The sequence below is a fragment of the Staurois parvus genome, unplaced genomic scaffold (assembly GCF_062004578.1).
Source record: "Staurois parvus isolate SC_StPar_1 unplaced genomic scaffold, SC_StPar_1.0 ptg001051l, whole genome shotgun sequence".
Classification (NCBI taxonomy): Eukaryota; Metazoa; Chordata; class Amphibia; order Anura; family Ranidae; genus Staurois; species Staurois parvus.
The window spans coordinates 3,184,991-3,197,949 of NW_028318847.1; positions in this window are offsets into that span (position 1 = coordinate 3,184,991).

Below are 12,959 nucleotides of genomic sequence, written 5' to 3' on the forward strand. Positions count from 1 at the left end.
CGGAGGCTGTTCTTCCCCCTCCGTAGTTGTTAAATATTCTCAAAATGTCTCCCCCCTCGCTAGCCTGCCCGGCTGTGTCACTCATTCACTGTGTTCTGTGAATGAGAAACTACAAGTCCCGACACCCTTTGTGACTTGTAGTTCCCAATGAACTACCACAGCGCTGTGACAAAAAGTTAACTGCGCTGAATGATATCTAACCATATGGTGCTGAGGAGTGCTGTGGTAGTTCATCGAGTCTTTCTATCAGTGTATCTGCTTGCCTGTACATCTCGTATGGGCAAGCAGATACTGTATACTGAGAAATCTGCAGAAGACCTGCATGGTACTTACTGTATACAGTCTTTGTCTTTTTCACTTGAATTGTAGGGTGTGGGTCCTGGAAGTCTAGGGGGGGGACGTGCAGCCCTTAGGTTCCTTCCTCCCCTGTCTCTATTTGAGACAGCCATCCACTTAGTACTTGTAGCTTAGCTTCAGCTGATCATCAGGAGCAGGAACAACCAGGCCTTTTAGCTATGTGGACCTAACTGTGCCTTGCCCCCATCAGGAGTCTTGCACCCTGGGGGATCAGAGAAAGGTCCTTCCTCTTTGGAAGGTGACCATATGACACACCTTAAGTGCTCTCTTTTGTGTGTGTTCACATACACTTTTTGGTTAATTTTTAGTGTTTTGTTTTTGTGTAAAAGGGCTAATGTAAACTATTACTTTTAAGTACATTTGACAATTAAACTCAAACTGAATACTTACATGACATGTATTTACATGCAAAGAAGTGTAAGATGGTTTCCCTTTAAACATGATGATCAACAGATTTGTGCTTTGTACACACTGGTTTCTATGACACAGCTAAGGTCTTATGCTTCTTAATTGTGCCTGTCATATGGTTATAAACATAGAGTTGGTTATTCAGACCAAAAATAATTATAATAGCCATGAATACATGTGTGAAGAAAAAAGAAAGCAGCAATACACAGTCTTATTCTTCTTCTGCGGCATCTATCATTATGCAGTACACAGAATTGTGCCCTCAAAAGTAATCTGAAAGCAAATACCAAATCTTGAAATCACAAAAAATATACTTATTTTCTTTGCACACTACACATAAATTGGACTTAAATACACTGGTATTACAGGTATAATAAAAAAAATCGTATTGCAATAGACTTACCAATACTTAGGGAGGGGTTCATGTGTTCTGCAATTAGGCCAAGAAACATACAGCAACTACATGTGTAGGCATGCTGACTAAAGTAAAAAATACTTATATACAGTATATACTGTACGTACACATTTTGTAAGCATTGCATGCCAGAGAGAAAAGGGAAGGTGTCAAGAAAATATTTTTTCATAGGAACTCTTAAATCTTATTGCTTATACTGTACTGCTGCCTACATGAAGATTGGACACTGGCAAACAAAAGAAAAACTGTAGGCTATCCCAGGATAACTCCTCCCATTAACAGCATGCCTTAGTTTTCTGCTGGAGTCCTAGAAGGATGACAATCTTTTACAGCTCTTTTGTGTTAAGACTAAGTGCTGATTCATGCTTGGGCACAACAGCAATGCGAGTTAAAATGCACTTGTTGATACATTGCCACAGTGCATACCAATTCATTGTGAATTGCACACCAATGTACTGTAAAGTAGAGTGCAACATATGATGCACCCCAGTGTACATACTGTGCATTGTGGTCCTTTGAGTTTGAAACAAAGGTCATCCATTGTGGGGTTTTGACAGACCATTCAAAATGAATGGACTCCAGAACAACATACTAAAAGAGGCGGAGGGAACATTTAGATGTGCCTTTGTTGTCAGATGTAGGAAAACTTCAAACAATCTCAATAGCTCTGGTGAGGTGGCTCACATACAGTGAGGACTCCCCCGATAGGTACCCAACTATTGCTAAACCATAAAAGTACAGAAAGGAGTATTGAACTGAAAGCAGATGAAGGGGTCCAAGATCACCTTAACAGTTGGTAAAAAAAAGTCATATAAAAACATCAAACACATTTTGGGGGAAACCCCACTCACAAAATTTGGATGAACAGTGACTTCATAGATCTATATTAGAAACAGAAATCCTAATGGATTAACAACTTCACAGTGTCTGCTGGGTAGAAATGGAGACTTCATTGTATGTATCATATAATATGCAGTGCCTTGAAAAATTATTCATACCCCTTGATATTTTCCACATTTTTTCATGTTACAACCAAAAATGTAAATTTGTTTATTATGATTTTATGTGATAGACCAACAGAAAGTGGCACATAATTGTGAAGTGGAAAAAATTATCAATGGTTTTCAAAATGTTTTACAAATAAATCTGTGAAAAGTGTGGCGTGCATTTGTATTCAGTCCCCCCAGAGTCAATACTTTGCAGAACTACCTTTCGCTGCAATTACAGTTGCAAGTCTTTTTGGGTATGTCTCTACCAGCTTTGCACATCTAAAGAGTGAAATTTTTGCCCACTCTTCTTTGCAAAATACAGTAGCTAAAGCTCTGTCAGATTGGATGGAGAGTGTCTGTGAATAGCAATTTTCACGTCTTGACACAGATCTCAATTGGATTTAGGTCTTGGCCATTCTAACACATGAATGTGCTTTGATCTAAACCATTCCATTGTAGCTCTGGCTGTATGTATAGGGTCGTTGTCCTGCTGGAAGGTGACCCTCCACCCCAGTCTCAAGTCTTTTGCAGACTCTAACAGGTTTTCCTGATTGCCCTGTATTTGGCACCATCCATCTTCGTATCAACTTTGACTATCTTCCCTGTCACTGCTGAAGAAAAGCATCCCCACAACATGATGCTGCCACCACCATGTTTCATAGTGGGAATGGTGTGTTTAGGGTGATATGCAGTGTTAGTTTTCCACCACACATCGCGTTTTGCTTTTAGGCCTGACCAGAGCACCTTCTTACAAATGTTTGCTGTGTCCCCCACATGGCTTCTCACAAACTGCAAACGAGACGTCTTTTGGCTTTCTTTCAGCAATGGCTTTCTTCCTTCCACTCTTCCATAAAGGCAAGATTTGTGGAGTACACAACTAATAGTTGTCCTGTGGACAAATTCTCCCACCTGAGCTGTGGATTTCTGCAGCTCCTCCAGAGTTACCATGGGCCTCTTGGCTGCTTCTCTGCTGAATGCTCTCATTTCCCAGCCTGTCAGTTTAGGTGGACAGCCATGTCTTGGTAGGTTTGCAGTTGTGCCATACTCTTTCCATTTTCAGATGATGGATTAAACAGTGCTCCGTGAGATGTTCAAAGCTTGGGATATTTTCTTATAATCTAACCCTGCATTAAACTTCTCCACAATTTTATTCTTGACCTGTCTGGTGTGTTCCTTGGCCTTCATGATGCGGTTTGTTCACTAATGTTCTCTAACAAACCTCTGAGGGCTTCGCAGAACAGCTGTATTTATACTGAGTATAAATACACACAGGTGGACTCTATTTACTAATTAGGTGACTTCTGAAGGCAGTAAGTTCCACTAAATTTCCATTAGGGTTATCAGAGTAAAGAGGGCTGAATACAAATGCACGCCACACTTTTCAGATATTTATGTGTAAAAATTTTTTAAAACCCACTATCATTTTCCTTCCACTTCACAATTAAGTGCCACTTTGTGTTAGTCTATCACATAAAATCCCAATAAAATACATTTATGTTTTTGGTTGTAACATGACAAAATGTTGAAAATTTCAAGGGGTATGAATACTTTTTCAAGGCACTGTAGCCAATTGTTAGATGTTTACCACTGCTCAAGGTAGAGAGACTCCCAATCTCCAAACACAACTCCTGTAGGTGCTAGCCCAGCTCGTGTGCTGCATAGATGAGAACAAAGGACATCTGAATGGCTGCACTCCAAACAATTCCCTTTATTGAACCAAGTTAAAACCAATACAGATAGTGGAAATACAGTGGCGTTTATCTGCTAGTCCCCCACTGTATTTCCACTGTCTGTATTGGTTTTATCTTGGTTCAATAAAGTGGATTGTTTGGAGTGCAGCCGATCGGACGCAAATTGTTAGAACTTTATTATGTTGATATATACAGTATTTGTAGCAAAGTGTTGGCTATATCACTATGCAGTTCAGGGACACTTACAGGCAGGACTATGATTGAGCCTTTTTCCTTATAGTGCCCAGTACTGGGACAACTATGTCACTTCCTGTTAGCAGAGTAGAGCCAAATCTCCTGGGCAGCAGAGGATATTGGGACCGGTAGTCCTACAGCCAATGCATACTGTATTCCTGAGTGCTGACTAAACTACGCATACCAGCGAGCTGGTGAATCAGAAGGATACTGTGAGAGCAGATATATTCTACTGCAAGTGGTGGTCTCTCTCTTGGCAGGGGGTCTCAGAGGTGGACACGGGGAGACTGCATTTAGCATTCGCCCTGATGAAGCCACATGACCAGTGGCGTAACGTGTAACGTTTTAAGATTTTCACCACTGCATTACCTTTATTAATAAAATGTTTTTAAAGGATAAAACACTATGATTTGATTATTCCTTTATATAAACCACTGTGGAAGGAGAGACTATCGATCGAGTGAAGAGGGATCCCATTCAGCAGGATACCAACTCATCAACATTTTGGCCCGATTAAAGGGACACAAGCGTTATATGACCTCACTTGGTCATATTTTTGAGGTGAGAGCGCAACCGGTGGGGGAGTACACAATTTTTAGTTACTTTCACACAGGAGATGAATTTAAAGTGAACATGTATTTCTGAAGACGTATATATGGATTTTTTTAACATGTATCCGGACATTGCTTTGACTACGGTTATTGATATTGGTTTGTTTATAAATTTTTTGGCACTTATTATTAATAGAAGCACATGGATGTATTCATTATTTGATATTAGCACTGAGTGAAGCGCAGCACATTTTTGTAATTTTATTGTTTGCACAGGGACTGCCACTGTCCAGCCCCACACAACCATCGCTGTTCATTGTGCAGACAGGCTGTCAAGCAGTTAATTTATACATCTTTGCAGACATTCAGGAGCCTGAGCAAGAACTCTTTGTTCCTAGGAGGCTGTGCTATCAACAGGATTGGTGAGCAGGTGGATGTCCAACCTATTTCTGTTGTCACTCTAGAGACACTGCATGCAGACATCTTTACACCTCAGATACCAGGTGGCCTTTGCCTTGAACAGTACCACAGCTTATCTATTTAACTTCATTGAATTACCAGTATTAAATAATATTTACAGGCTCCACCATTGCTAGCAGCAGACAGTACCATACTAGCAACTTTTAGCATCACAGGACTCAAGCTGCTGTTTCTAGTTAAAGGGTCTTCTTCCTTTCTAAGGCCATTATTACTCAAACAAGGGTACCTACATATATTTATACAGAAGTATACATTTATATGGGATTTTCTGCATGCCCTTTGTAATGCTGGTGGCCCAGAGGGAGCTGACAAACCAACAAGCCTTCTCTTCCCATCTCTTACTGCCAGTGTTGTATTTAAGTAGTTGAAGCTTACTTCACATAGCTGTATCATCCGTTAAACATTCCTAATTGACTGTTTCTGTTGTACTAATATTTCTGTTTCATGCTTTAATTGGGGTTGTGCATGCTACTCCTATTATTCCTTTGGTCTACTCTTTTAAGTAAATGCTAATACAGAGGTGTTACTAATGAATTGTGTCTCTTGAATTATTATCCTCTATTGCTGAAATTTGTCTGAACCCAGAGTGTCAGAAGTGTCAGGAGGCTTGAAAGGCCAGGACAACCCCTGAAGGGGACTACTGCTATATATTTTATAATCAGTAAGATCATACAATATATAATGCAATTATACTGAGCATATAACAGCTGCTATGCCGATCAGTGTGAAATTACCCCCTAACTAGCAGAGCTTTAAAAAGTAAATCTTAGCCACCATACTGATTTTTAAGCATTAATGCTGTTTAATGGGGACTATTGATGACTTTTCTTTTGAGTCTGAAAATGTTGCTTTAAAGTGATTGTAAACCCTCACCGTGTAGAACAACCCATTCAATTTAAAACAGAATATGTATATACAAACATTTATATATATACATAAGAAAAAATATTATAAATGCCTTTGTTTCTTTGTTATAAGTGATCACATTCCCTCTGTTCTCAACTGCATAAAATCTGGGGGAGGAGAAACAGCATTACACTGATCTTTCCAGTGAAAGGCTGTGCAGGGGGTGTCTGGCAGGACAAGTCTGACCATTGGAGGCGTGCAGGCTGAGTTCCCAGCATATCTAGAGAACTGACCACGGTGTGTTCTCCTGCTTAGTGTAGTCATTTTTAATAGGAAAGCAGAGGGACTGGCAGGAACACCAGGGATTTCACACAAAAGAAGCAATACAAAGAGAACAGGATACTCTTTTATACAAGTACATGGCATAGCAGGCACATACTATATCAGGAATATGAAATGTTGGGTTTACATATTCTTTAATACATGAAAAACTGGATGGTTAGGTATGGCTTTGACCAGTTATTCTACTTTAATGAGGGTAGCAAAGTATTCATTTTGCCTAAAATGCTTCTATTCAGTTTTAATATATCACCTTATACCAGGGGTATAACTTTTAACTTTCTTAGGCCACATTGGAAGAAGAGGAATTGTCTTGGGCCACACATAAAATACACTAAGAACAAGGATACCTGATGAGCAGAAAAAAATCAGGCAGAACACAAGTTAACGATCACTGATATACTGTAGGTAATGTACCTCTCTGAGTAATAAAACATAATTTTTTCTGTAATGTTTTTCATTATAAAGGTAAAAGAGTGCAACATAAATCTAGTGCAATATTTGACACTGTTTTTGATAAACTAAAGAAACAATATCTGGTTTGATGGATGTAGTAGATATTTCCAATGAATTGTCAGGGTGCTCATCAGATATTTTGGTTCTAATCTTGCCCTTCATGTGCTTCACTCTTGAAAATACGTGCTCACAAATATGCGTGCTGCCAAAAACTGATGACATAAATAAGGCGTGATAGTGAAAAGTGGGATATTGTTCTTTGGGATTATAAAATTTAAAAGTCCAGTAAAGGGACACTGCCAAATTTTCCTTTGGCTGCATGTGTTTGCAATGAGTAAATGCATTTTTACAAAATCAACAATTTTTAAAATAAGTTTACTATTTTGTGTTGGGCTGCATTCATAGCCATCTTGGGCCGCATGCGGCCCGTGGGCCACAGGTTGGATACTGCTGTCTTATACCATCACAGACTACTGTACAGCTTAATGGCACTATAGACCACTATGGCTTATGTGTGCTTCATCAACTGATTTACCTTAATTAATGTGCTAATTATTTATATTTTAATGTGATCATGCATCAAGGCATCTTTTTTTTTATTTATTCCAGAGCAAGACAAATTTTGAGTATATTTAGTTAGAAATTTTTTTAAAGCATTTAAACCACTCTATTTAAAAAATCTATTTCAAACAAAAATATGTAAAAAAAATATACTGTACATCTCGTTATACAGTATAATCCTAATATATAAATGTTATACTTCACCACCATGTACAGTATATGTAGTGTTGTATCTGCCTTTGTATGTGTCTGTATTATAACTGTCCAATGTTTAAACAATTTGCATTAAATAGTTTGAGGGGGTTGTCTGGCACTGTCACTGTCTGGGTTGTCTCTTAAAATCTTTGTTATGCCATTTGTGAGACCAAAATTAATGCAGTAGCAACTGTTCATCATATAAGGAAGTAAGCAGGGCATAAAACTGCCCTAAGACCCAAACACACTAAACCGATGCTTAAGATCCCTAGTGAATGGCAATCATGAGTGTGATACACATAGAATTATGATGCATATCATTGTACTAGCATTACTCTGTTCAATGGCATAAGAAGGCCAACTCTATAAAATAAATGTCTTACCTTATACAGTCAATTCTAATACTAGGGTTTTAGTCTTGTTTTAATGGCATCAGCTTGACATTTGTTTGAAATGCTTCTGAAGTCATTCAGAATTCACGGATAGGTGCATTTACTATGCAGTTAAACTCTTTTTATTCTGCATTTTACCTCCTTTAACCACTTCAGTTCTGGAAAGTTTTACCCCCTTCATGACCAGGCCATTTTTTCTATTTAAAACTGCCTCACTTTAATTGATAATTGTGCGGTCATGCAACTTTGTACCCAAATTACATTTCTATCATTTTTTCACACCAATAGAGTTTTCTTTCTGTGGTATATGATCACCATTTGTTTTTTTTTATTAAATAATTAAATACATGAAAAAAGACCACAAAATTTGGAAAAAAAACACTAGTTTCTGCTATAAAACATATCCAAAAAAAAAAATTTTCAAAACTTTAGGCCAAAATGTATTCTGCTTTTTTTGGTAAAAAACACAATAAGTTATTGGTTTGGGAAAGTTATAGCGTCTACAAACTATGCTATATATAATGGATTTTTTTTTATATATATACTACTAATGGACGGTGATAGTGCAAAAGGCAATCTGATACTAACTGACACTGGGTGGGAACTGACTAACTGTCACTGACATCTCCAGTGACACTAACACAGTGATCAGTGATAATACACAATAATACTATACACGGTCACTGTACTAATGACACTGGCTGGGAAGGAGTTAACTTCTCAGGTAATTATGGGGTTAAATGTGTGCCTAACAATTGTTAATTTTTGTAATGTGTACTTCTTTTTACTAAATATCTCTTAGTTTCCTACCCCTGAGAGATCATTCCCGCTGTACAGAGCCTTGTGTTGTTTGTCAACACAGGGTTCTGGGCTGTGATTGGATGCAGCCAATCAGCAGGTCTCAGCCATGAATCATTGGCCAGGACCCGCTGACAAACTCCAGCTGCATACAATGCTTTTTTCCATTATTTTCATTTGGTGTCAGGCCAGTAACACACTTCCTGTCTTACAGTGGCTCTGCTCTTGCAATGATGCCACCCTTGGACAGCAACATTGTTAACTTGTGGAGAGGGTAGTGTTAAATTCACTAGTGTTCACATGGACCTATGCTTCCCAACATTGATTTTTATGAGGGGAGGAGAAGAACCTAGTGACATGACATGTTACACTCATCCAGAACATTCTGAATGACACCACTGGCTCCACACCATTGTCTGCCTTTTATGAATGACTCAGCCATAATATGGAATATTTAATGCCATGTCCTGAGAATAGTGATTATCCACATGTAGCTGGGTTCGGTTTGAGGTACATTTTGTGAACTTGACTTAAATTCAGATGCCAAATCTGATTCTGAACGTCAATGAAATCAACAGGAGCTAAATCTTTGAAATCAGTAATGGCCATTTTGTAGGCTAATAAGCAAGGGATTTCAAACAAAGAACAATGGGGGCTTGGCATTGCCTTGGGGAAAATTTACCAAAGCAAGAAAAAAAAAATTGTAAAAATTATGTTTGGTGGATGACTGGCAAGAATTTGAAAAATAGTGGTTTTTGAAAGGGGAATCCCACACAAAAAAGAAGAAAAATAAAACAAGGTGTTTCCTCCCAAAATCCATACCAGACCCTCATCTGAGCATGGAGCCCCGGCAGACCAAGAAAAAGGAGAATGAGTGTGAACCCCCAGAACTATACCAGGCCACCAGGACATATGCTCTTAACATGTGAAAGGTACCTTACCAGGGGGCACCTCCTGGCACAACACCTTTCCCCCATGTTGATGAGGACACAGGCCTCTTTCCCAAAACCCTGAACCAGTGTGTGTGGGGGTCTGCAGGTGGTGGGTTTATCAGAATCTGGAAGTCCCTTTAACCCTTTCACTGCCATCAGGGTAAGGCATATGGCAGCACAGAACCACTTGCAGCTAGCCAGGTCAGTATTCCTTACGTCAGCTGCATTTCCCACTCTTCTATAATCACATGTTCGTTTCAGTGCCCATAAACTTATAGCAGAACTGTACTCCTAAATTTCCTGATTAAATGAATAGCTAAGCTGCTGATCACAGCAATTTATTCATAAAGTGACTCCCCACTTCCACTGTTACCACAGCTACCCACCAAGACCCAACACTCTACCCATTCCGATCCTCTCCACTGGGCACTAGCACAAAAATTAATCTCTCATGTGCTCCAATCCACCATTCTTCTCTCCACACTTGCAGCAAGGAAGATAGCGAGGTGTGCAGAGAAGAAGCAGTTGGAGCTCAGTGAGGAAGATGCACTGAGAGACGTAAGCCAGCATACAGCCCAATTCTGTGTCCCCTGCACAGCCTGCTCTCTCTGTTGTACCTGTCAATCAATTAGCTACTCTGCCCCCCCACTTGGAACGGTGAAAACAGCGGGCTGCACGTAGCTGAGAGGCTCAGATATTCAGAAATGACTGTCATACTTACTGATCCTTTGCATGTCTTGAATGAACAGTGAGCTCTGTTCAGACTCCTGATATTTTATTAAAGCCCTCCTTCCCCCCACTAAGAAGAAAAAGTAAAAAAACTAAAATGTTAATATAATATAAAATATAATAATACTATAATAATAATTAAAAAAAAGAAACAATTCCCTATTTTCATCAGTGTGATGCAGAAATTCCATTCCACTCTCTGCCACTGCACACTACAGCAGGTGGTCTTGTTGTTGTGCTGTGGTACATTTTATTGTTATTGGCACCTCAGTAGTACTTATTACCAATTGTTGTGGTACACTGCATTTTTTAAAAAAGGTATATACACCCTCTTAATGCAGTTTATGTGCCTTGGGCAGCCCATTCAAATGGATGGGCTTCCCCAATGCTATGCATGTTAATGCACATGAAAGTGTACATCAATGTGCACTTGCTTAATTTTTTAACTCTTTACATTCATTTAAAGCAATGCATGGAAGCACATTGCTATGCATGTAATGCACTGCTTTATGATAATATATATGCCTGGATCATTTTATTGTACACCAACACAATACACATATGACACTGTGTATTGGACATTACCATGACTCATAAGCATGAAGCCAACCTCATCCTCATGTTACTTATTTACAATTTAGCTGTTTTCAATTTTCACAATTTAAAATTTACAAATATTTGTTATTTATTAATTCAACATAGTTTTATCTTTTATATTTAGTAGGAATGTATTGGGAATTTTGGACGTTATGGTGTTCTTCGGAGCACTAATGATGATGATCTGAGTGTATTTTTATAAAAAAATATTGTTAAACATTTGCGCAAGTATCATGTGACCCATACAATCAGTAGTACCTTCTTTGTATTCTACCACTCTGCTTTCAGAAAATGTTTGGTTTGGAGGATCATTTACAAACTCTGAAAGCTAAAAGTGGAAAATGATAACCTTCAAGTTTTTAGAGTAAGCTGCTTATTTAAAATTTGGCATACCATTGATTTTCACGGTTTTGCAGAAAGGAGCAATTTAAAATCAACAAATAATTGTTATTTAATAATGCAATAGAGTTTTACTTAATAGATTTAGTAGGAATTTTGTAACTTATGTTGTATTAATTTTAGTGTGCTTTTATTAAGAACATCAGTTTGATAAACATTTGCACAACTCTCACCAGACATACAAAATTAGTAGCACTGGTCCTGTGCTTTCAGTAAATGTATGGTTTGATGGGTCTTCTACAAACTCTGAAAGTTGTAAATGAAAACTAAATAAGTGAAATATTGGAAAAATGGTCTGGCAACCTGAGGTTAAAAGTGGAGCACATGGAGTGGCAGTGAAATGGTAAATTTAAAGGGATAATTTGGAAAAATAAGGTCCATATGGAAACATAACTAATGGGCAAAATGTTGTTCATGGAAGTAATCCAAATTTTGAATTTTCACAAACGATTGATTGACCTTGATTTAAAACTTAATGTGTGACAATGTTTACTCACCATGATTATCAAACCACCTTGCACCAAAACATCATTTAGGCCCCTTTCACACAGGCGATCAGATCCAACTGTCAGTTTTTCAGGCGGACTTGATTGAATTGTCCATGTATCCCTATGGTGTAAACGGACCAGCACCAGTCTACTTCTAATTTGAGCCACTAAAAAAAAAGAAGGAAAGGGATCTATACCCTTTCATTTAGGCGGATTGGATCAGAGGACAGTTGGGTGTAAACAGACAGTCAGTCCATTTACATCTGACCACCCATAGCGCAGAGTGGACACGGGTTTGTCATCTGCCCTCTCTGCACTGCTCCGCAGGTTATCAGCAAACAGATCCCTTGCTGAGCATATCGGATTCTGCCCGTGTGCAAGGAGCCTAAATGTTGCACACAGTCTATCCAGTGGATCTGTGTATAGGAAATGTTTCTTCCTAGGACCAGAATTTTAGCTCTATTTTGCTATTTCTGACCAAAGCTTCATACTTTTTCTACAAATGTTTTACAAATTCCAGTGTTATTAACCCAAGTTGTAATTTGAAATGAAATTTCTACTGTGTTCGAAAACTAAACAATTCAAACATTTTCAAGCATCTATAAGATTGTAGGACCAGAAAGTTAGCGGTTGCCTAATACTCTCTTTACATGGGAAAATACTTTCTAAATGGGATGTAACTGAACACTAGCCAGGAGCAGTGTGTTCTTTTGTGAAGACTAGGGAGAAGTGCAATGCTGCAGCAATGTCAGTCATGTCCCTAGGGTCAGGAAACAGCTGAGGAAGAAGATGTGAGTAGATAACCCTTCCACACCAAGAGGCCATATTCTCGTCTTGCCTCATGGTACTACAGTATAGGTTCTGAACACTAGCTTTTAATTAGTGCCAAGAGACAAGATGAGAGCTTTTAGCTAGTGCTCAAAACCTATACTATAGTGACATGAGGCAAGATGAGATATCTGACCTCTTGATGTGGAAGGCATTGAGCCACCACTCAAGGATGCACAGAAAGTGATTGAGAATCATTGGAAGCCTCCTCATAAGCATCAATGGCTTTTCTCAGTGACTGTACACAAAGATGTCATTAGACTTCAGGCATAAT